This window comes from Hyla sarda, chromosome 7 (assembly GCF_029499605.1).
Source record: "Hyla sarda isolate aHylSar1 chromosome 7, aHylSar1.hap1, whole genome shotgun sequence".
Taxonomy (NCBI): domain Eukaryota; kingdom Metazoa; phylum Chordata; class Amphibia; order Anura; family Hylidae; genus Hyla; species Hyla sarda.
This window is the reverse complement of record NC_079195.1, coordinates 69864940-69887449: the sequence shown is the minus strand read 5'-3', so window position 1 is coordinate 69887449 and position 22510 is coordinate 69864940.

Genomic DNA, 22510 nt, shown 5'->3' with positions numbered 1-22510 from the left:
TACCCCTCAATAAGCTAGCCTTACCCTGTGCTATAGACCACAGGGAGGCTCTCTGTCTCACTAAATTATACCATCTATCTCTTTGGATAGGAGAAGGATAGATGGGACCTATTGATAGGCCCCATTTACAGCTTGTACACTGCACTCTGCATCAGTGGTGCATGTGCAGGATTTCAGCAGAGCTCAACACTCGAAGCCAACCGCTGCTTGTCTCTGCTTGTCTATTAAATAGAGAGCAGAGATGTGTTATAGCCCATAGGCACAGTGGACCCCAGGACACAATAAAGTACCTTTTTTTTTTTTTTTTTTTTTTTTTAGTGAATTAGGGTGCATTCCCACAGGGCGTATACGCAGCGTATTTGACGCTGCGCAAAATTTATGGCAGCAGCGGGAAATACGCTGCGTATCCCTTGCTCACTATACACACAGGGCTTTCCGGCGGCAGCCCTATGTGTGTAGTGAGTTTTGGAGGCGGAGCCATATGCCGGCGTGTCGGTGACGCGCGGCTCCGCCTCCAAAACTCACTACACACATAGGGCTGCCGCCGGAAAGCCCTGTGTGTATAGTGAGCAAGGGATACGCAGCGTATTTCCCGCTGCTGCCATAAATTTTGCGCAGCGTCAAATACGCTGCGTATACGCCCTGTGGGAACGCACCCTTAAAGCAACAAAATGTTGGCCATTTGGTTTGATTTTTCCAAGGGACAGATTCACTTTAAAACATAATTTCTCATCTCCTATTTGCATACAGTGACCATTTATGTACTTTAGAATTGTCATTTCTAACTACTTTTCACTTTAAGTAACACTTTCTTGCAAGTCTTGAATCTTTAAAGGGGTACTCCGCTGCTTAGCGTTTGGAACAAACTGTTCCGAATGCTGTAGCCGGGAGCTTGTGAAGTCATAGCCCCGCCCCCTCATTACACCACGCCTCGCCCCTCAATGCAAGTCTATGGGAGGGGGCATGACGGCTGTCACGCCCCCTCCCATTGACTTGCATTGAGGGGCGGGGAGCGGCCTGATGTCATGAGGGGGCGGGGCTATGACTTCACGAGGTCCTGGCTCCAACGTTCGGAACAGTTTGTTCCAAACGCTGAGCAGCGGAGTACCCCTTTAAAGAAACACTCCAGGCAAACTAAAACTATGTTGGGCCTAATGGGGCATGGCACGATACCTGTATGCAAGCGACGCCTAATAAAGTATACTCCTGTAATGCTCCACGCCCATCAGAACTAGGCATAAGAGAGAGGAAAAAGTGGAGAGATTTTCCCATAGCAACCAATCACAGCTCAGCTTTCACTTTACCTCAGCTCATTAGCTGAGCTGTGATTGGTCCGGGTGGGGAAATCACTTCACTTTTTCTCTCACACAGTTTGATCATTCTGGGCCTGTGTCTTTTTGCCTGGAGTATTTTCAAACAGAAAACTTTGAAAACATTTTTTTATTATTCTTAAAAAAAATCACTTTGAAAAAGACTCTTGTTTCAGATTAAATAGTACTCTACCTGTTGTTTCCTTCGCTGTGAAAGTTTTTGGGCTCCGTTCACACAGTGCAGCTAATTGGCGGTACCATAGCTAATTTATACTTGCATTTTTTTCTGCGCATGACTTAAATTATGCAAATTGCTGTAAAATGCACAATTTTTTATTGATAAGGGATAAGATGTCTGATAGCAAAGCAAGTAAGATAAAGCAGATCAGCTCACCAACCGCTCCAGCATTCCGATAGCACCGGTACGACCTCTCATGTGGAAGCTCGTGAAAGGACGCTGGGGCCGAGTCCCCAGGTGAGGCAATCAACAGGAAAAGTAACGGACCTCCGGCTCCCGGCAACAGGTAAAATCCAAAGCGTTATTCTCAAACTTCACTAAAATCCAAGTGTAATATCATGGGAATAAAAGCTTACAAGCGAAACGCACCATTTTGTTTGTAAGCTTTTATTCCCATGATGTTACACATGGATTTGAATGAAGTATGAGAATAAAGCTTTGGATTTTACCGGTTATCAGGAGCCGGAAGACCATTACTTTTCCTGTTGATAAGATGTCTGATCATGGGTGTCCTGCCGCTGGGGCCCCTGCGATCTCTGCGCAGCATTCTAAACATTATGACGGCCACCACATCCCCTCCCATAGACATGAATGGAGGGGGTGTGGCGTTACGTCATGACCCTGAACCCAGCGTTTGGAACAAGATGTTCAGAATGCCATGGTGGGGGGGACCCCTGCCATCAGACATCTTATCCTTTGGATAGGGTATAAGATGTCTAGGGGCGGAGTACCCCTATAACAAAGAAAAAAATGGGGCCCAGGTGACAGAAGGAGTAGAAAAGGGAAAATCATGATTGCCTGATCACTTATCAGTTGGCTATTCTTATAGCCTAACACTGCAGATGGCATAGTTGGCCATCTGGCTATTTCTGACTGGTATAGGAACAGACCAAAGTAACTCCTCACTCTCTACAGTCTCAGTAATGACGGTCAGAACTTGTCTCTGTTTTCTTTTTTTTTTTTGCAGTTTTAACCAATTGTTTTATCAGTTTTGTGTAGTCCATAGGCTGTATAGTAATCTGTCAAACTGACGACTAATAACTTTTACGTTTGACAGTATCTAGTGGTTAATGCATTCTGGATAGAGAATCATGGGAAATGTATTATTATGCAGTATTCACTCAATGCCCTTAATACTCACAGATATGTGGTGAATGAAATACGGTGCACAGTTCATGTTCTCTACATCTAACACAGTATATTGTGTCTGGCTATTCAGTGACTTATGGTCCAAACAAAATCCCATGAATACAACTATTAACCTCTAATGGTTTACTGCAGTAAGTCACAATCAACAACTGACTATATTGGATTCTCTGTAACAGTTGCCAGATTGATTTATAAAAGTTTTTTTTTTTTTTTCCCATGTCAAAGAATTGTGGTCAGGTTGTTATGATTCTTGCAGAACCGTAAGACTCTCTTTAGCCCTGACCTTAATTGTATTGTATTATAAGTTCTGGATATGTAAAACTACAGGATGGGCCATTTATATGGATACACCTTAATAAAATGGGAATGGTTGGTGATATTAACTTCGTGTTTGGGGCACATTAGTATATGTGAGGGGGGAAACTTTTCAAGATGGGTGGTGACCATGGTGGCCATTTTGAAGTCGGACATTTTGAATCCAACTTTTGTTTCTTCAATAGGAAGAGGGTCATGTGACACATCAAACTTATTGGGAATTTCACAGGAAAAACAATGATGTTCTTGGTTTTAACGTAACTTTATTCTTTCATGAGTTATTTACAAGTTTCTGACCACTTATAAAATGTGTTCAATGTGCTGCCCATTGTGTTGGATTGTCAATGCAACCCTCTTCTCCCACTCTTCACACACTGATAGTAACACCGCAGGAGAAATGCTAGCACAGGCTTCCAGTATCCATATACACTGCTATATACTACTATATACACCCCAGGACAAATGCTAGCACAGGCTTCTAGTATTCGTAGTTTCAGGTGCTGCACATCTCTTATCTTTGGGGTCATCTGAAGGCAATTGTCTATGCTGTGAAGATACAAGTCTAAGGGGGTCAGATCGGAAGACCTTGGGGGCCATTCAACTGGCCTATGACAACCAATCCACTTTCCAGGAAACTGTTCATCTAGGAATGCTCGGACCTGACATCCATAATGTGGTGGTGTATCATCTTGCTGGAAAAACTCAGGGAACGTGCCAGCTTCAGTGCATAAAGAGAGAAACACATCATCATGTAGCAATTTCACATATCCAGTGGCCTTGAGGTTTCCATTGATGAAGAATGGCCCCACTATCTTTGTACCCCATATACCACACCATACCATCAATTTTTGTGTTCCAACAGTCCAATGTGGGTTTGTGTCAGACCAATAGCGGTGGTTTTGTTTGTTAACTTCACCATTCACATAAGTTTCCTCATCACTGAACAAAATCTTCTGCGTAAACTGAGGGTCCTGTTCCAATTTTTGTTTTGCCCATTCTGCAGCACCTGAAACTACGGATACTGGAAGCCTGTGCTAGCATTTCTCCTGCGGTGTTGCTATCAGTGTGTGAAGAGTGGGAGAAGAGGGTTGCATTGACAATCCAACACAATGGGCAGCACATTGAACACATTTTGTAAGTGGTCAGAAACTTGTAAATAACTCATGAAAGAATAAAGTTACGTTAAAACCAAGCACATCATTGTTTTTCTATTGAAAAAACAAAAGTTGGATTCAAAATGGCCGCCATGATCACCACCCATCTTGAAAAGTTTCTATAGACCTTGGTTTGAAGGAATTGTTTGGTTTCTTAATTTTTATTCAAGCCAGCCCATAATAGTAAAAATATAGCCATCTTATGAATAAACTCCCCACCTCTAAAAAAAAAAAAAAAAAAAAAAAAGTACTAATAATTATAAATCACATTCATGATCAGAAAAAAAAGTATGGATTTTCAGTAAAATGTTATTTAATTTAGTTTAGTACTTTAGTATTAGTTATCTTTACTTCCAAATGAGATTTAGAGCAAAAAAAATTACACATATTGTAGAGCAAATAAAAATTTCAAAAACCTACAATAAACGTCCAGATCAGGTTTTGTTTTTTATGATTTTTATGCAGTATGATCAATACATTTTTATGGCACACATACAGATATTTTGAATGGCTGATGAATTTAGCTTTAACAAGCTTAACGTATAACTTATGGTGAGGAAAAATGGGGGGAGGGGTAATAAAAGCTAAAGAAATTTGAATGGCCTCATTTATGTGCTTGTTTTAAATAAGTAAAATTCACCAAAATTTATCCAGTTTGTAGTTAGAACAAAAAAAAGTCAGTGCAAAAGACCATCAGTAAAATACAGAACAATTGTAATCTTTTTTTGTAACTAAATTCATTTTTTTTTTAGTTTATTTTATCAGACAAACAAACCACTCGGTTTTTAAATAAGTGTCTATTGCAAAATATCATTAAATTCTGTTCTCTCACACGGCAAGTTAAATCTTCTGTTTTCTTAACTTTAAAGGGGTGCTCCGGTGGAAAAATAATTTTCAAATCAACTTGTGCCAGAAAGTTACAGATTTGTGAATTACTTCTGTTAAAACATTTTCATCTCTCCAGTACTTATCAGCTGCTGTATGCTCCACAGTAAGTTGTGTAGTTCTTTTCTGTCTGACCACAGTGCTCTCTGCTGACACCTCTGTCCAGGTCAGGAACTGTCCAGAGCAGAAGCAAATCCCAACAGCAAACCTATCCTGCTCTGGACAGTTCCTGACATGGGCAGAGGTGTCAGCAGAGAGCACTGTGGTCAGACTGAAAAAAATAAATAAAAAAAAGAAAGAACTTCCTCTGTAGTATACAGCAGCTGATAAGTATTGGAAGGATTAAGATTTTTAAATAGAAGTAATTAACAAATCTGTTTAACTTTCTGGCACCAGTTGATTAAAAAAAATTAATTGTTTTCCACCGGAATACTCCTTTAAAGGCCGCCCCCTAGTGACGTCACGTCCGCCCCCTCGTGACATCACGCCCGCCCCCTCAACGAAAGTCTATGGGAAGGGGGCGCGACAGCGGTCGCGCCCCCTTCCCATAGACTTTCGTTGAGGGGGCGGACGTGACGTCACGAGGGGGCGGCCTCGAACACGGAAGCCCACACACAGCGTTCGGAGTAAGAAACTTCCGGATGCTGCGAGCAGAGCTCCGGAAGGCAGGGTAGTGGAGAACCCCTTTAATGCTATGAACGTTGTTGACTTTTCTAACAACACAAGATAATAATTTAAGGTAAATGCATTGTATGTCTTATGGACAATGTGTATTCCATACAAATGGCTTTTTTGACATTGCTTTGTACAGCCGTGAAAATGAAGTATCACTTGGAAAAGTACAGAAAATTAGGAAATGTTCCTTGTTCAGAAATATGAATTCTAGGATGATTATTGACATGTGAAATAAAGCTAATCGGAATAGTATATACGGTACAACAGGTCTGGTTGTGGTTATGGCTAATATTGTAGAACTTTATCAGTTTAGCTATTATTTTCTGACAACTGCAGGGCTGAAGTAGGAAAAATAGAGCTTTCAAATTATCCTTCGACCCATCTCACGGAAGCAGTGTACTGAGGAGAAGGGAGATGAATTGGGAAAGTTGAAGTTTATTTCCTTCGGTGATGTTATGCTCGATTCTTGATCTTATTCTATTCCCCAGATTCTTCAAACCTTTTCCACAACTAAACAGTGGAACGTAGAGTTTCATTTGTAAGAACGTTATTTCACCCCAGGCAGGCTTTAATTATAGTGAATTCAGTAGACGCGTACATCACCAGCGTTGGGTAAAAGCATTGATAGCCTTTGTAATCTTCAATCTCACCTCTTATCCTAGTGATAAAAATGAAGGATAGCCATCCGTGATGAGGCTAAGTGTGTTACCAGTATTGTCTGCATTTTTTTTAATTACATTTCCTAGATATAATTTTTTTCTTTTTATTTTCTTCTTTGTCAGTTCAGACACAAAAGCCAAAATATATATATATATAATACATTTGGAAGGAAAATCTATAATGTGACATTTTATTTTGTTGGAGAAAAGTATCTTTATTCTTTTTATGCATCACTGACAAAAGTAGTGCATCATGTGGGTTACATGACGGGAAACCTTTTTTTTTATTTTCTCTTTAAGTTTTTTCTTTTTTTTTTTTCTTCTTGTGCCAAAGGTTTTGACTTCACTATCACCTGATCATTTTACTGCCAAAGAAAATGTGAGCATTAAGTATTAGATATAAAAGCCGTAACCCTACAAAGACATGACTGGAGAGTAGCATCATTGTCCTCCTTAAATGAACTGTTAAGTAAATCTCTACACTGAAACGTATTGGTTTTACACTGGCGGACGTAGGTTCTCGGAATTATCATCGTGACCTACTAAATGTATTTGGTGAAAAGCATTTGATGTTAGTAAATGATTTACCATGGGGGGCTGGGAGAATATAAAATGTTTGATTCTTGTGTAAAAACGTTCATAGGCAGCAATTTATTTTATTTTTTGGTTTAATCAAAAATAGATACCAAATGTATGTAAAAAAATTAATAAATTTAAATAAAAAAATCGATACAACAAGATAACACTATTCCTGAAGTGCAGCTAAGCCAATGACAATATTGTTCTATTTTGTAAAGATGTTTCAATGAGGTTTTTCTTTAATATTTTGTTTGGGCCCATACAATGTTTCCCTACGTATGATGTACATTGTTAGTAATTAAAACAATAATAATAAATTTAAAAAAATATGTAAAAAAATCTATTTTCTTCCCTAATTTATGGACAACAAAAACAATAGATATGTTTGTTGCTGTAATGTATGCCTTGTACCAATGCATGGTGATATACTTGATAACCTTGATGAGTTTGGTGTTTATAGGGTAATCCAATGTGTGTTCAAGCAACGTTGAATAGGACTTCATGCCACAATAAGCACTATAATACTGAACAATTGTATTCACAGTTGTGTTTGTTGAATATTGGATGTGATTCTTTTGTCATGTGTTTCTATACCAAGTTTTCTTCCAGAAAACCAGGGTTTCTTGACTACCATCTATTACCGAGTCTATCTTGAAAGTGTTTTGTGATGGAGGGTTTACAAAAAGTTAAAATGAGCTATGATGGATACCATATCCCATTTTTTTACTTTTGTTTTATTTTTGATCCAGTGTTCATGGACTCTGTAAAGTTCTTATGACTATTACTCTTTAATTTTTTTTCAATTGTGTACTTTCATAAATAACGTGCAAAAGGGGTTTCTCCTCGACTACAAGTTCTAAAGTTCTATTTTTATGCAAGTAGTCTATGGAAATGCATGTCACTTTTTTATTTCTATGTGCCATAGTTTGATTGTTGTTGACATATCACAATCCACCTTTTAAATCCCAGCCATACTATAGATCGCAGATATAGATTTTATCTAGAATAATACAAAGTTATTAGACTTGGCAAATGTGATAATACTATATCTGCATTCAATGATGGTATGATTTATCTTTATCCAAGAGTATTTAGTTTGCCCATAGTCTTCCCGTAGCACTCTTAACAATTGTTGCCTTACTCATGAAAGCCTTTCTGATCATGTTTTGAAATTTTCCACACAAAAAAAACAAAAAAAAACTATTAGGTGATAGGTGGGTTAATTTCTCTGCAGTCCCAAATTTTTGGGAAACTAAAAAATTGAAAACTGTGATTGTTCATGTGATGTGCTGTACCTCTGTTCACTTGTGATAGGATCATGGCATTTTTTTTCCACTGTTCAACTGGAAATTTACATATGCTAATAAAACAATCTAGTTTAATTGTCAGTTTCATTATTCAGGTGTATCTTCTACAATATAAAATCGATCAAAGGAATATAGTAGTAATAATCTTCCTGCGCACACACTGCAAAATACATTTATAGGGTTGTCCTATTGTGACCCCACCATTTCTGGCTGTAAATGTAATGCATGTGCATGCTGAGACCCCAAAAGTCTGTTGTGGTTCATGAAGGGAGGAGTTCTAAGTGGGACTTCCCCCTTCCCTCTGTGTAATGTCCATATAAGCCATTTAAAGGTGGATTTTAAGTTAAACTTTATAGGGGTACACCAATTTCAGGTTAAAAAAAAACAAAAAAATATTGCATTAGTTTATAGCACTGCTAACCTGTCTGCCCCAGTTCTAAAACCACCACAAATTCATATGTTATGTTTATCTATAGTCCTCTCCCCTACCGTGTCCTCTAACTACTTTCTGGTTGAGCAGTTGCACAGTACTACAATTCCCAAAATACATTGCTTTAGTCAGCTTTTCCCCACAGTTCTCCCAACCTGCGCACTCCCCTTCAACAACACTCCTGCTTGTTCCCTCACTAGAGCTGTTGTGGAACGTTGCTATAAAAGCAGAACAGTTTTGTAGAATCATTGCGCAGTACAAGTGGACATTATATAAAAACACCACGTTCTTCTCTACATGACCCAATACATATATGTGACAGGGAGATGGTCAGAGGCAAAGACATCACTGGGGGGGGGGGGGGGGGGGGGTTGCTTGAGCTGAGAGACAAGCCAGCCAAATCTCCTGGCACAGCAGAGATTGATGCATCATCTCAGAAGAAAGGGAGGAGCTGCTGAGACAACACCACACTGGCAATGGAGGACCTACACAACTTCCTCTCAGGGGGGTTTCAAGCAAAAAAAAAAAATACAGAAGTTAGTACAGTGTTTGATAACACTATATTAGAAAATTATTTTATTTTATTTGAATACATTTGGATGGTACCAGAATACCACTTCACTGCTTAGTTTCAGCCACTCTCATCCACCATGCAAAGGGAATCTGCTGCCAAAATATTAGCAAATGCAACACAAAGGCCTCTTTCACACGATGAAATAGTTCCATTTAGGAACTTCCGTCACCAGTTCCGTCACTATATCGGCGAAACCCGGCCGTTACAAAACCCCTGACGGCCGTGACGAAATCGCATTGCAGCCTATAGGGTTTTATAACTGCACGTTTGCACACGTATATGCCCGTAATTCATTACGGGTGTTATACAGTGACGGGACATCGTGGCGGAAAAATTACTGCATGCAGTAATTTTTCTGCCACGATGTCCCGTCACTGTATAACGCCCGTAATGAATTACGGGCATATATGGGTGCAAATGGGTAGTTATAAAACCCCATAGGCTGCAATACGATTTTGTCACGGCCGTCAGGGGTTTTGTAACGGCCGGGTTTCGCTGATATAGTGACGGAACTGGTAACGGAAGTTCCTAAACGGAACTATTTCATAGTGTGAAAGAGGCCAAAGATGCAGCTGTTTTAGGTGGTTTTGTCAGGATCATTCTATACATTAAGAACCCTGATAAACATGTATGTGTCCTGATGGTGTCAGACAGCACAAAATGTCATTGGGCTAAGGGTTATGTTTACTCACACTGGGGCTCCTTAGACCCGTTAGATTATTTTGAGAACACACCTTCTAGACAGAACTTTCATATCCACTTCTAATTTTTTGGTATTCTTTGTTATTTTAATATACAAGACCTATCAAGTTACCTGGGACTTGTTGGCTGGGTATACAATGTAGAATAACAGCAGGACAGAGGATTGCACTGTTATAAGTTCGGTACCAAACTGCCCAAGACATCCAGAGAAGGTAAAAGGGTCTATAGGTTTGTGACTTGACAAACCCAAATTTGTCACATTGTCACTGTAGTTTTATTTAGTAAGAGGTTTAAAATGTATAAGATAGTGACTCCGAAAGTTTTTTCTTACTGTTACTCATGAAATTTTAGGTGTCTGGTACTCAATGCACACATTTTTTAGCAGCTCAGGGTCAGTGATACCCTTAATCTGTCTGATCACATGCCCTAATTCTTTGTTTGCTTTGGACAAGCTACATTTTTGTTACATTGTTATTTTAAGAAATCCTACAATGTTAAGGATTAGTTGAATAACTCCTGATTTGATGTGTGTGTGTGTCTGTAGGCAGTGTTTTTCACAAAGTGAGTCTCCAGCTGTTGCAACAGCTGGAGACACTCTGTATGGAAAACACTGGGGGTTAAAAGGGTACTTCAGGGAAGTATTTATATATGAAAAAAAGCTTGTAAACCATCCTGCCTGATATGCTCCTACGGCATCTCTTGTCTTCTCTGGCTGCTTGATATTCTTTGCTATACTTCTCTCCCTTTGCCTACATCTCCCAGCAATCATTGTAGCTCTGCTGTGCAAGCCAGCTCCCTCTCTGAGAGCAGCCCCCACCCTCCTGCTTTGAGAGAGGAGCAGAGAGAAGTTCAGTGTCTGAGGTTGCACACACCTCCCTGTTCTCAGCACTAAATAGAGCATCACTTAGTGCAAGACAGAAATCGCATGGTCGTGTCTCTTAGGAGGGTGGGGGCTGCTTTCAGAGAGTCATTTGGACAGATAAAGAGTGGATGGCTGGATGATGTCATTCCCTCACTTCATGCATGTTAGAGACACCCAAAGAGGGTAAACTGCTCTAGATAGCTAATGAATGATATTTAAAGAATTAAATAGGTTGATGAGAAGGAAAAGATGGGTGATGGGTTTACTTCCACAGAGTACCCCTATAAATATAGAATTTTGAATTCTAAATAATTTCATTGTCTTTTTCAAAGAGAGGTTTATTCTCACCTTTTAGGTTTTATAAAAATAGGTTTGAAAAAATCCTTATCCTATATATAATTTTAATGAAGATTAATTAAATAATAAATAAACACCGCCAATGTAGTTCCTTTAGGAAATAAAAAATAAACTAATAATGGAAAAAAATATATAGTTTTTTTGGACTTCTTTCCATGATAAATATAATCATATCAAGAAGAGAAGAACGAGTTTTCTTGCTGGACAGTAGCGTTAAAACTTCAAGCATAAAAAGCAGTATATCCAAACAGTTAGAGGTCTTGTGCACACCCGATCTGGCCCGTTTGGGTCATGTGGACCTTAGTCACAGATCTATGACAAAGGTCCACGTAACCGAAACACATCAGAACCGGTGTGCACAAGACCCTTTGTTTTTTGATATACTGCTTTCATGCTATAGTAAAGTTGACATTTTACCGCTACTCTCCCGCTGGAAACTCTTTCTTCTCCTGTTGGTATCCTCATGGTTCTGCGCTATTCGTGCCGCAGGACTTTCAAAACCACATAGTGAGAGCTGGCTGTGGTATACGGATGTGCATTTTGGATTTGTGGAAAAGAATCATTTGGCTTACAGCCTAAATGGGTGTATATATGGTCACAAATGGCAAAAAATTTTTTTTTTTTACCATAGTGTGGTAAAAATAAGCCCCCAGGGGTCACAAAAAGGCTGCACAATTCAAGTCAGCAAAACTGTGGCTATAATTCTGCTTGCTAAGCCTCAAAATACTTCTATGAAAGGGTTAAATATGTCTGGTTGAAGTATAGTTCCAGTGCATTTGCCGGTGTTACCCAATGACAGGTGTCTGTACACGATGCCTGCGCTCTTCTGCCTGGAATGGAAGGAAAGAGACGACAGGTACTTAACTTTGAATCCTGGATGAATCCCTGAAGATCTGCCTTGAAACAGTGAAAAGTATAAACGTAATTGCAGCCGTCGGAGTCATGACATGCTTGTATGTTGTGTAATTACCTGATACTGCTCCCCATCCAACGCTTCTGGAGTCTGCTAGATGCATCCAGAATACCCAGCTTTATCTTTATTGTTCTTCATTTACTATAACCATACCATGTTATTCCTGAAATGCTCACAGATGTCTAACATAGTCACTAAAGAGCCACACGCTTCAGAAAGAGAGAAATGAAAGGGGTTGTGAAGTTTAGGCCGTTTACGTAGATCGTTTTATGCAAATTATAAGGTCTAATGCACAATGTGTGATGGTCCATAGGGGGGATAATTCTATGGGCCCAATGCCCACTATGGAATAATTCAGAACTGAACTCCATTGATTTCAATGTGAATTCTGCTGAACAGTGCAAATTGTTATGATATCAAAATTCTTCGATGGATCCGGACTCCACTGAAAAAATTTACATGTTTATTCTTTCACCGGATTCTGCCCGGAAATGCATTGCAGTCATTTAATGGAACAGCGCTGAATGCCCACACGGCCATTAAAGGGGTACTTCTGTAGAAAACTTTTTTTTTTAAATCAACTGGTTCCAAAAAGTTTAACATATTTGTAAATTACTTCTATTCAAAAATCTTAATCCTTCCAGTACTTATTAGCTGCTGTATGCTCCAGAGAATTTCTCTTGACCACACTGCTCTCTGCTGACACCTCTGTCCATTTTAGGAACTGTCCAGAGTAGGAGAAAATCCCCATAGCAAACCTCTCCTGCCCTGGATGGTTCCTGACATTGACAGAGGTGTCAGCAGAGAGCACTGTGGTCAGACAGAAAAGATATTCAAAAGGAAAAGAACCTCCCATGGAGCATACAGCAGTTGATAAGTACTGGAAGGATCAAGATTTTTAAATAGAAGTAATTACAAATCTGTTTAAATTTCTGGCACCAGTTGATTAAAAAAAAAAAAATGTTTTCCACTGGGGTACCCCTTTAATTTCTGTAGTGTACAAGGGCCCTAGAACAGGGCAAAATTTGGACTTCAAATGTGCCAGTTTGGGTAAAGTGGCTCAGGCTGATTGATGCATCTAGTCTAAGTTTGCACTATGAGTTGGTTTACTTCAGGCAAAGGTAATACACCAGAATTTCTAGCACTGGGCATAGAATTGTAGACCACACCCCTTCCTGTCCAGGATACACCCTTTTCATGGTAGGCCACACCCCCTTTTCTTCCTGTTGTTTTTGGTGCACATTGCATAATAAATGTTTCAATGGTACTATGGAGCTGTAGGGAGGCTGTATATCACAGTGTGGAGTCTGTATATTACAGGGATATCTTTCCATTGAAGCAATAGGTAAAGAGAAGAATATCTCTGCAATGTGAAATTCTCATTAAAGGGGTACTCCACTGGAAAAAAAAAAATCTAAATCAACTGGTGTCAGAAAGTTAAACAGATTTGTAAATTACTTCTATTTAAAAATCTTAATCCTCCCAGTACTTATCAGATGCTGTATGCTCTACAGGAAGTGCTTTTCTTTTTTAATTTCCTTTCTGTCTGACCACAGTGCTCTCTGCTGACACCTCTGTCCATTTTAGGAACTGTCCAGAGTAGGAGCAAATCCCCATAACAAACCTCTCCTGCTCTGGACAGTTCCTGACATGGACAGAGGTGTCAGCAGAGAGCACTGTGGTCAGACAGAAAGGAAATTCAAAAAGAAAAGAACTTCCTGTGGATCATACAGCAGCTGATCAGTACTGGAAGGATTAAGATTTTAAATTGAAGTAATTTACAACTCTGTTTATCTTTCTGGCACCAGCTGATTTAGATTTTTTTCTTTCCAGTGGAGCACCCCTTTAAAGAAGTCAAACAGAGGTACCGTATCGACTTATAGATGTCTATGGTGTTGTTTTACGATTCCAGCCATGGGGAAACTATTGGGGTCCTCGAGTTCTGGCCCAAAGTTATAGCCATTCATGCTATCTCACTGCAGTCAGATCTTATAACCTCCAATGTCATTGAGAAGAGTGGGAGAATGCCAAATATTCTGTCTGCACATAGGCATATCATGGTACACGGACTACAATATGTGCCGGCAGGTCAGCCCAATAGTGTATTCTGTGCCTCCATGCGGAGCTTCCATACAACTTGGGGAGGCACAATGGGGAGAGTGTCTTAAAAGTAGACAAAACAGGCAAAAGTTATGCCAAATCTATTACAGTGGCACACGCTAGCCCAGGTTTACTGTTTAGTGCTGAGGTACTCCATTGCCCCACCGTTTGGAGCATTTTGTACCGAACGCTGGGGTGCGGGTTGCTGGGGTTGTAACGTCTACGCCCGTTGTGACATCACCCCATGCCCCCTCAATGCAATTCTATGGGAGGGGGCGTAGCAGTGACGTCACAACCCCCACAGCCCGCACCCAGCGTTCGGTACAAAATGTTCCAAACTCTGGGGCAGTGGAGTACCCCTTTAACAATGTATGCACTGATGACCACTTTTCCATAGACTTGTAATAAAACACATTATTGGATAAAAAAAAACTGCAGTTTTTTTGTTTTTACAACATGTGAACCTGCCCAAGAATATGACAGATTTATCAAACAACCTGTGCCTCTGTGATAGATGCATATAGGGGGAGATTTATCAAAACCTGTGTATAGGAAGAGTGGGGCAGTTACCCATAGCAACCAATCAGATTACGTCTTTCAATTTTCACAGGTCTCTTTAAAAATGAAAGAAGCGATCTACTCGGTTGCCATGGGCAATTACACCGCTCTTCCTCTGCACAGTTTTTGATAAATCTCCCCCCGTACGGTCTAATAATTGGACTGCTTTAGTAAATCCGGGCCTCTGTGTGATTTTCACTTTTCTTCTTTTGCGCCATATATTAGCCCAATTTACACCAGTATCTTGCACCAAACTAAAAGGAACAATAAATGAATAAACCTGGTGCATTTTGTTATTCCTCTAAGTCATGTCCACTGAGATCTTAAAACTGTCTAATGAGATGCATATACTACATATATACTGACATAATAAATCTGACATCATACACAACAATTTCATATTCCTTTATTTGACCTAACAGTCTGGTGTTTCTTTTTTGTTGTTTTTTTTTTTTTTTTTTTTGCTGTATTATTTATTTAATTATTTTTATTATTATCTTCAAGCATATTGATATGTTTTAGTTGGAGAGACACAAAGGTCCATGTTCTGCTTCATTGTGCTTTATGAAAGCATTAACATCAGATATACAGTAGACTACATCCAGGTTATTGGAGAGCAGGGTCAGCGTACAAGTATGGAGTCCTGTTTACATTTAACTGGCTACTAAAATCTGTTTTAATTTACCTCTATCATTAAGGGGGTTATCCAGGTTTTATAAACTTTTCACTACTGGATAAAGTGGTTAGTGGTTAAAAACTTTTTTTAAGTATCAACTGGCTCCAGAAAGTTAAACAGATTTGTAAATGACTTCTGTTAAAAAAAATCTTAATCCTTCCAATAATTATCAGCTGCTAAAGTTGGGTTGTTCTTTTGTGTCTGGAAACAGTGCTCTCTGCTGACATCTCTGCTTGTCTTGGGAACTGCACAGAGTAGAAAAGGTTTGCTGTGGGGATTTGCATCTACTCTGGACAGTTCCCGAGACACGTGCCATCAGAGAGCACTTAGAAAAGAACAACTCAACTTCAGCAGCTCATAAGCACTGAAAGGATTAAAGGGATATTCCAGGCAAAAACTTTTTTTTATATATCAACTGGCTCCGAAAAATTAAAAAATCTTAATCCTTCCAATAGCCATTAGCTTCTGAAGTTGAGTTGCTGTTTTCTGTCTAACTGCTTTCTGATGACTCACGTCTCGGGAGCTGTGCAGTTCCTATGGGGATATTCTCCCATCATGCACAGCTCCCGTGACGTGACATCATCATTGAGCAGTTAGACAGAAAACTTCAGAAGCTAATAACTATTGGAAGGATTAAGATTTTTTAATAGAAATAATTTACAAATCTGTTTAACTTTCTGGAGCCAGTTGATATATATTAAAAAAAAAAAAGGTTTTTGCCTGGAATACCCCTTTAAGGTTTTTTAAAAGAAGTAATTTACAAATATGTATAATTTTCTGGAGCTAGTTGATATATATAAAGTTTTTTTCCCCTGGATAACCCCTTTAAGGGCTGTACTTGCCTTCCATGTGTTGGGTGAAACTTTTTTTGTGATTTTAAGGTACTCTCAGGTTCTGCAGGTTCTCTGGTGTTTGGATGACTGTTGTCTGGAGCCTTTCCCAGGATCCTGTTTGGCTCCAGACAACAGCTGATCACAGGGGTGCTTGGCTTCTTCCAGCTGTATGTGCCACTGCGCTGCATGCCACGCTGTCAAGTGATCTCAGCAGTCTGCAGTCAGCAAATGGCACCACCACTTAAAGCGGTGTACCAATCCTTTGCATGCTCAACATGTGGAGAAACATATGGAATCCGATGGAGCAGGTTATGATATTTCCTGAACAGATTCATATAGGATACAACAGAAAAAGCTCCATCTGCCCGTGTATGAAAATGGAAGCAGACAAAAATACATTAGAGCAGTGGTCTCCAACCTGTGGTCCTCCAGATGTTACAAAACTACAACTCACAGCATGCCCGGACAGCCAACGGCTGTCCGGGCATGCTGGGAGTTGTAGTTTTGTAACATCTGGAGGTCCACAGGTTGAAGACCACTGCATTAGAGGTTTCATGCACCTCCTTGTGACGGGTTTTCTGTCGTGTCTTTTTTCTTGTGTAGTTTCACATTCCTCAATAGAAAGGTTGAATCAAATTTTTAAAGAATCACATGACACACTAAAACACACTGGGGGGGGGGGGGGAGAATAAAAGTAACTAAATGTTGGCACACTTTTTTTTTGCTTTTATGTAAGCAAACTTACAGATGGTCTCACCTTAGACTAAATAGTCTTAAAGGGGTACTCCCGTGGAAAACTTTTTTTTTTTTTAAATCAACTGGTGCCAGAAAGTTAAACAGACTTGTAAATTACTTCTATTAGAAAATCTTAACCCTTCAAGTACTTATTAGCTGCTGAATACTACAGAGGAAATGGTTTTCTTTTTGGAACACAGAGCTGTCTGCTGACATCATGAGCACAGTGCTCTCTGCTGACATCTCTGTCCATTTTAAGAACTGTCAGGAGTAGGAGAAAATCCCCATAGCAAACATATGCTGCTCTGGACCCTTCCAAAAATGGACAGATATGTCAGCAGAGAGCACTGTGGTCATGATGTCAGCAGAGAGCTCTGTGTTCCAAAAGGAAAACCATTTCCCCTGTAGTATTCAGCAGCTAATAAGTACTTGAAGGATTAAGATTTTTTAACTCCTTGGGGACGGAGCCCATTATTACCCTAAGGACGGGAGCATTTTTTGCAATGACCACTGTCACTTTAAGCATTAATAACTCTGGGATGCTTTCACTTTTCATTCTGATTCCGAGATTGTTTTTTCGTGACATATTCTACTTTATGTTAGTGGTAAATTTTTGTCGATACTTGCATCATTTCTTGGTGAAAAATTCCAAAATTTGATGAAAAAATTGAAAATTTATCATTTTTCTAACTTTGAAGCTCTCTGCTTGAAAGGAAAAGAAACATTCTAAATAAATAATATTTTGATTCACATATACAATATGTCTACTTTATGTTTGCATCATAAAGTTGACATGTTTCTACTTTTGGAAGACATCAGAGGACTTAAAAGTTCAGAAGCAATTTTCCAATTTTTCACAAAATTTTCAAAATCGGAATTTTTTAGGGGCCAGTTCAGTTTTGAAGTGGATTTGAAGGGCCTTTATATTAAAAATACCCCACAAATGACCCCATTTTAAAAACTGCACCCCTCAAAGTATTCAAAATGACATTCAGTAAGTTTGTTAACCCTTTAGGTGTTTCACATGAATAGCAGCAAAGTGAAGGAGAAAATTCAAAATCTTAATTTTTTACACTTGCATGTTCTTGTAGACCCAGTTTTTGAAATTTTACAAGGGGTAAAAGGAGAAAAAGCCCCCCCAAAATTTGTAACCCAATTTCTCTCAGGGATGGAAATACCTCATATGTGTCAAGTGTTCGGCGGGCGCAGTAGAGGGCTCAGAAGGGAAGGAGCGACAATGGGATTTTGGAGAGTGAGTTTTGCTGAAATGGTTTTTGGGGGCCTGTGGCATTTAGGAAGCCCCTATGGTGCCAGAAAAGCAAAAAAAAAAAAAAAAAAAAAAAACACATGGCATGCTATTTTGGAAACTACACCCCTCAAGGCACGTAACAAGGGGTCCGGTGAGCCTTACCACCCCACAGGTGTTTGACGACTTTTCGTTAAATTCGGATGTGTAAATGAAAAAAAAAATTTCACTAAAGTGCAGGTTTTTCCCCCAAATTTACCATTTCTACAAAGGGTAATGGGAGAAAAATCCCCCCCAAAATTTGTAACGCAATTTCTCCCGAGTACGGAGATACCCCATATGTGGCCCTAAACTGTTGCCTTGAAATACGACAGGGCTCTGAAGTGAGAGAGCGCCATGCGCATTTGAGGCCTGATTAAGGAATTTGCAGTAGGGGTGGACCCGGATACAAGGACGGGGCTTGTCTGCTCCAAAACCCTACGGCAGTGTCTCCCACAGGGTGCCTCCAGCTGCTGCAAGACTCCCAGCCTGCCAGAACAGTCTATGGCTGTCCGGCAACACTGGGAGTTGTGGTTTTGCCACAGCTGGAGGCGCCGTTTAGGAAACACTGCCGTATGAGATGTTTTTAATTTTTATTGTGGGGGGGGGGGAGTGTAAGGGGGTGTATGTGTAGTGTTTTACTTTTTATTATTTGTTAATGTAGTGTAGTGTTTTTAGGGTACATTCACACAGGCAGGGGTTCACAGTAAGTTTCCTTGAAAGAAGCCCCAAGGGGGGGGGGGAGGCACCCCAAACCTTCAGCTGTGGCAAAATGACAACTCCCAGAATGCACTGACAGACCGTACATGCTGGGAGTTGTAGTTTTACAACAGCTGTAGGCACACTGGTGGGAAACCACTGAGTTAGAAAACAGACTCTAGCTCGGTGATTCCAACCCATGTGCCTCCAGCTGTTGCAAGACTACAACTCCCAGCATGTACGGTCTGTCACTGCACTCTGGGAGTTGTAGTTTTGCAACAGCTGGAGGCACACGGGTTGGAATCACTGAGTTAGGAAACAGACTCTAGCTCAGTGTTTCCCAACCAGTGTGTCTACAGCTGTTGCAAAACTACAATTCCCAGCATACCCGTACAGTTAGGGATGCTGGGCGTGTAGTTCTCCAATATCTGGCCCTTCAGATGTTGCAGAACTACAACTTCCAGCATGCCTGGACAGTCTGGGCATGCTAGGAGTTGTAGTTATGCAACAACTGGGGAAGAACAGTGGCCTCCAAACTGTAGCCCTCCAGATGTTGCAAAACTACAACTCCAAGCATGCCCAGACTGTCCAGGCATGCTGGGAGTTGTAGTTCTGCAACATCTGAAGGGCCAGATATTGCAGAACTACATGCCCAGCATCCCTGACTGTCTGGCCATGCTGGGAGTTGTAGTTTTGCAACATCTGGAGGGCTACAGTTTGGAGACCACCATATAGTGGTCTCCAAACTGTGCCACTTCAGATGTTGCAAAACTACAACTCCCAGCATGCCCAGACAGTCAGTGCATGCTGGGAGTTGTAGTTTTGCAACATCTGTAGGACCACAGTTTAGAGACCACTACACAGTGGTCTCCAAACTGTGACCCTCCAGATGTTGCAAAACTACAACTCCCAGCATGCCCAGACAGCCTTTGGCTGTCTGGGCATGCTGGGAGTTGTAGTTTTGCAGCTTTTAGAAGGCCACAGTGAAGATCACTTATCGCGATCTTCACTGCAGCCTTCTCAGCCGCACTTTCCGGCCGCCACTCCTCCTAATCGCGCCGCTTGTTCCTGAGCCGCCTCCGCCGCCTCCTCCGGTCCGAGTAAGCCGGGCCATGCCCTCCCCCTCGCCGCCCGTGTTCCCCCCGCTCTGTACCGACTTTGATCGGTGCGCAGAGCGGGTGGAAATGAACTCTAACCCCCCGCCCCCCTCCTGCCATTGGTGGTCAGCCTGACCGACCAATGGCAGGGAATAGGAGGGGGTGGCAACACTGCCACCTCGCTCCTATGCTTTAGGCTGGTCGGAGCTGTCTCTGACAGCTCCGATCAGTCTTATTTTCCGGGAGATCGGGTCACCAGTGACGCGATTTGCCCGGATCGCGGCAAATCGCAGGTCTGAATTGACCTGCGATTTGCTGCGATCGCCGATATGGGGGGGGGGGGGGGTCTCAGGACCCCCCTAGGCATTGCCACGGGATGCCTGCTGATATCAGCAGGCATCCCGGTCCGATCACCGCCCGGCAAGCGGCAGTGATCGGAAATGCTGAGGGCGTATGGATATGTCCTCTGTCCTTAAGTGACGGGACGCGAGGGCGTATGCATACGCCCTTCGTCCCCAAGGAGTTGATAGAAATAATTTACAAATTTGTTTAACTTTCTGGCACCAGTTGATTAAGAAAAAAAAATAATAATAATTCCACCGGAGTACCCCTTTAATCCTTTGGACCCTGGAGAAAAAAAATGTCAACATAAATTTATGCCTTAATCTGTATACGATCACATTGCATTCCTGACCCTCAGTTAATCGTATCCATCAGCGGCGCGCTAAAAACAGGATGCTGACGTATACGGTTGGCTGGAGCCACCGACCTCTGTTCACTTCTATGGTAAAACAGAGTCTCCCCTGGTGTCTTTTCTCGGGATGTATCTGCTATTTTAAGCGGACTCATACCAAAGGCTGTTACTCTTTGGAAATAGCGCATACGTTTCGAAAGGAGTCACTGAAGTGAATGGAGTCCACTGCTCCCAGTAACAGTATGCATTGGCATTCCATTTTCAGCAACATAATGACTAATACAACTAACGCGGACAGGAATGCAGTGTATTTGGTGTATTTTGTGGCAGGCAGTGTCACATCTAAGGCTGTACCCTTTCGCCTGAAGCCATGCCCTTTGGTGAGTCTACTGCACAATTTTAGACATTGTGGGAAAGTGTCTTGAAGCTGTATAAAACTCTTTGTTAAGGCTCAGTTCACACTATGTTCCTTCTCCCATTATTTGTGTGGTGTCCCGGTACTGTATGGCATATCGTACTTTGTATGGTGGTCCCCAAAGTCATAGTCACTGCGTTCAGGTAGGGTCCCCCAGGTGGGACAGCCCCTAGTCGCCTCTTCTATAATGTTTAAATGTATAGATTTAATATAATGTATATTAGTACTTACCTTGGTAGCGTCGCAGGACCTTCGGTCATGTGACTGTGTTAATTCCTCTATGGTATGTTGGAGGACCTTTGGATGTTCTTGGGTCACATGATTACCCATATCTCTATGGGAGCTGTAGCCAATTATCGCTCTCTTGGGTTGCTGCTCTTGTGGATGCTGGACTAGCAGGATGGATCTGCGCAACTTTCAAAGACAAGCAAGGCCAGAAACCTGCTGGCCTCAGCTGTGAGCTAAAATCTCAATCCCCGCTAAAGCTAGCGTGATTACTGGACACTAAATCCAGTGGATCACCGCAACAATTACCTTCCTAAGCTCAAAAGACTCACGAGGTCCCAACCACTTGTCAAGCTCTAATAGACTCTGTTGTGTGGACTGTTCCTGTTCATTGTTGCCGAAAATCTTCAGTAAAAGTTCCGACAAGTTTCTGCAAATCTCCGGTTGTGGACAATCAATTATTTACTATCTCCCTATCGCTCTTGGGAAGGGTGGCAGTAGGACAAGCATGTAAATGAAGAAAGGTAGTCCAGCAGTCCCTTAAAACGTAGATCCTTTATTTCACTTTTCTTTAAAAATACAGAGCACACACCATCCACCTTCACCTGGTCAGCAAACAACTCCTATGGTGAAGGAGGTGAGCTGAGAGAACTTTATTTCTTATTCAGTAGGACAAGCATACAGAGAATAGCCCTCACCCTGGCATCACAAATAGAAGGGGTTAAGCAAGCACTCTTAGTAACCGCACAGCTACACTCCCATATACCCTACACCCCCCCAAGCTACCACATTTGTATCCATCAGCGTGCCACTGAAAGGCGGATGCCATCAAATAATGTTAACGGGAGCAGCGGACCTCATTTACTTCTATTGGCGAACTAAGTCTTCTGATTACTCTGTTTGGGGCGTATCGGCTATTTTAAATGGACTCAAAGGTGGGGGGCTGTTATTTCCTTAAAAGAGTCACTAGGGGGGAGATTTATCAAAACCTGTGCAAAGGATTCTTTCATTTTTAACAAGGCCTCTGCAAAATGAAAGAAGCGATCTGATTGGTTGCTATGGGCAACTGAGCAAATTTTCTTTG